This window comes from Antechinus flavipes, unplaced genomic scaffold (genome assembly GCF_016432865.1).
Source record: "Antechinus flavipes isolate AdamAnt ecotype Samford, QLD, Australia unplaced genomic scaffold, AdamAnt_v2 unplaced_scaffold17, whole genome shotgun sequence".
NCBI classification, from domain to species: domain Eukaryota; kingdom Metazoa; phylum Chordata; class Mammalia; order Dasyuromorphia; family Dasyuridae; genus Antechinus; species Antechinus flavipes.
In genome coordinates this window covers 7,027-10,501 of record NW_026262008.1, presented here as the reverse complement: position 1 = coordinate 10,501, position 3,475 = coordinate 7,027, and positions in this window count along the sequence as shown.

The following is a 3,475-nucleotide window of genomic DNA, read 5'->3' as shown; positions in this document are numbered from 1 at the left end:
GTGATCATACCCTTGGTTTTATCATCTTGCCTATTCAGCTTCCATAACCCAGAATCCTCCCATTCACCTTTCAGAAAATAACCTTTGGAAAACATTTGGTAATGAATGGATGTTAATGCTTTCATCCTCCTTTTACCTTCCCTCAGATTCTCAGTGCTAAAGTCAGGGAAGCAATTCCTACTTTGAAATCAACATGTGACAAATTCACTATAAGCATTCTCTTTACCGAATGGTAGGTTTATTTAGAAGAAGAGGTTACAAACAAAATGAAGAGGTAAAATAGGCACCAGGAATGGCAAATGTGAAATAGAATTAGGAGATGTATGGAATAAACTGAATGAAGATCTCTCATAAGAATGTGGCTTTGACCCATGCTCTAACTATAACTTGAGACTTCGAAATAACAAGTTGAACCATAGCTAAAAAGCTTCAGATGTTTTTTGTTTTGGATGAACATTCATGTATGATACCACTTCATAATTAGTATTTAAGTACTTCTTTTAAAAGCAATTTATTCTTTTGTTTCTGGATAGATTTCTTCATTTAGACTAAGTCTGGACTCCTCCAGACAATGGGAGAAAAAATAAAAAGGGAAAGGAGGGTTCTGTGTTTTACAGTATGTGCTTTGCACTCCTCTGCTGACACCTTGTCTGTTAAGAGTTGCCTTTTCTTGTGAGATCATAATAAATCACTTTTTTCTTTTTCTTTTTTCTTTTTTTAACTTGAGACTCTCTGTTTTTGTGGTTGCTACTGTCCCACATAGGAGAGCAATAGAATTACTGAGGAAAGGACCAAGGAAAAAAATTTGGAAGAATCCAGGAAAGGAATGCCATGAGACCTGGATATTCCATGGATTGGCAGGTAGATCCATAGAGGAGTTTAGCAGATGAGCCAGACAGAGTAAGCAATAAGTATTGGGGGGGGGGGGAGAATTCCATTAGAAGGAAAACACTATGAGGGAGAGAGGGAAAGAATATCTCATTGTTTTAGGCCTGAAGAGAACTTAGCAAAGATCTTCATCAAAAGTACATCTTTTCTCAGGAGAGATGGGGAAGTGCCCCATCTCAGGATGGGAGCTCAAAGGGAGACCAAGGAGGAGCCAAATGGAATACCTGGAAGATCCTGTCCCAGACCTGTCTAAAAGATATGCTAATCAATTCCTCAAAGGCTGTTTAAAGATGCCCAGAGGTTGGAGGACAGACAATGGAGACCGATAAAGAGTTCCATCCTCATAACCATTCTGTACAAACAGGATAGTCTGGGAATTGGTTGTTCTTGATAACAAACAGATGAGCTTCTTCCTGAAAAGGAAGAGAGTAACTCCACATGACCAAAACCTAAGCTGATCCTATGAAACCTGCCTGAGCGTTGGATTGTCTTTCTACCCCAGCCTTCCTACCAATACCATTACAATGAAGCTTTCAAACCTGGAGCATTTGCCTAACTTTTTTTTTAGTTGGTAGAGAGGATGATAACCCAGTACTGAAGTACTTGAAGTAGAAATTTATTATTTCATATTTGAAATTGTCTCATGTTCTAGTGGATACATTGTTGTAGCTGATGTAGCAAATGATGTGGCACCAAGTGATGTACTTTAGAAGAAGCACCAAATGTTAGGATTCAGGCATGTGAAGAATTCAAATAGCCATTCTCTTTAGCAAAAAGTAGGTTTATCTAGCAGAGTTACAGACAAAATGAAAGGATACAATAGACACCAGGAATGTTAAATATGAAATACAGTGGAAGAGTAGATAAAAGAAAAGTTTCTCAGTGAAACTTACAATTACCCTGGAAAAAAAGGAAAAAAAAAAAAAAGTTGGGGCATGCTCTTAGCTGAAACGTTAAATTCTGCAAGTGAGTTAACACTCTATAAGTTAACTATAAGGAGAAGTATAGTAAGGTTTAGAGAGACACATGTGTGCCATGGGGGAGCATTAGGGGGGAACAACACCACAAGCAGAGTATCATGGTGGACTGAACCAAAAGAAGACAGCATCATGGCCTGAGCCCTAAATACATTTATGGGAAAATTTGACCTTGGGGACATAACTGGGATTTCTTTTATTATTATTAAAGTTTTTTCTTTTCTTTCTTTTCTTTTTTTTTTTTAAATAATTATAACTTTTTATTGACAGAACCCATACCAGGGCAATTTTTTACAACATTATCCCTTGCACTCACTTCTGTTCTGATTTTTTCCCTCCCTCCCTCCACCCCCTCCCCCAGATGGCAAGCAGTCCTATACATGTTAAATATGGCACATATATCCTAGATACAATATATGTGTGCAGAACCGAACACATTCGGTTGCACAGGAAGAATTGGATTCAGAAGGTAAAAATAACTCAGGAAGAAAAACAAAAATGCAAACAGTTTACATTCATTTCCCAGTGTAGCTTTCTTTGGGTGTAGCTGCTTCTGCCCATCTTTGATCAACTGAAACTGGATTAGCTATCTTTATCGAAGAGATCCACTTCCATCAGAATACATCCTCAAACAGTACCATTGTTGTATTATATATAATGATCTCCTGGTTCTGCTCATTTCACTCAGCATCAGTTCATGTAAGTCTCGCCAGTCCTCTCTGTATTTCTGCTGGTCATTTCTTACAGAACAATAATATTCCATAACATTTATATACCACAATTTACCCAACCATTCTCCAATTGAAGGCAGAGAATCAGGAACTCAATGTTTGAAAAACAAATTTTAAAAGATGTATATATCTGGGAAAACTAAAATATTAAATCAAAATTTTAAAAAGAAAAAAAGAATTTAGGTTCAGATTCCCACCCAAGCAAAGATATTTATTTGGGGTAGCCCCCCCCCCCGACTTTTTTCATTAAGAGAAGCAACAGCCCAGCTAGGATGGAGACTATTTCTTTTAGAAATCAGGAGGGCTTATGATTGGCTGGTACAAAGGCTGGAAGTTACAGGAATGGAAACTGACAAAGAGACTCTGTGCATGCCATTTCCCAGAATGCACTTGGATTGCCAGTAGTGGTGGTGGTGGGGCACTATTCATGCAAATCATATGCTAATAACTCTGGGATTATTAGAGGTAAAAAAGAATAAGTATTGTGCAGCTGGGAATGGTGAAGACCCCTTTGTGCTGGAGTGTGATTGGCAATTCAAGAAGCTTATATAAAAAGTCTTGGGGACTTTCCTTGTCATCAGAGTAACTTGTATGTTGGTCAGGAAAGAAGACAATATAAAGAATAAACACATACAGAAACAAATACAAGGTGATTAGTGAGGGAGGGCCTTAGCAGTTGGAATGGTGGGGGAGGGACAGGACCAGGAAAGGTGAGGGATTCTGTTAGACTCAGGTGACAGGGGAGTGCATTCCAGGTGGTAAGGTATTGGGAGACACCCTGTTTCCCAGAATTATGGCCCAAGCTAGCAGGCTGTGCCCTAAACTTGGAGTAAGAACAATTTTCAGATCTCTGGATGATCTCATCCTCTAGATGACCAC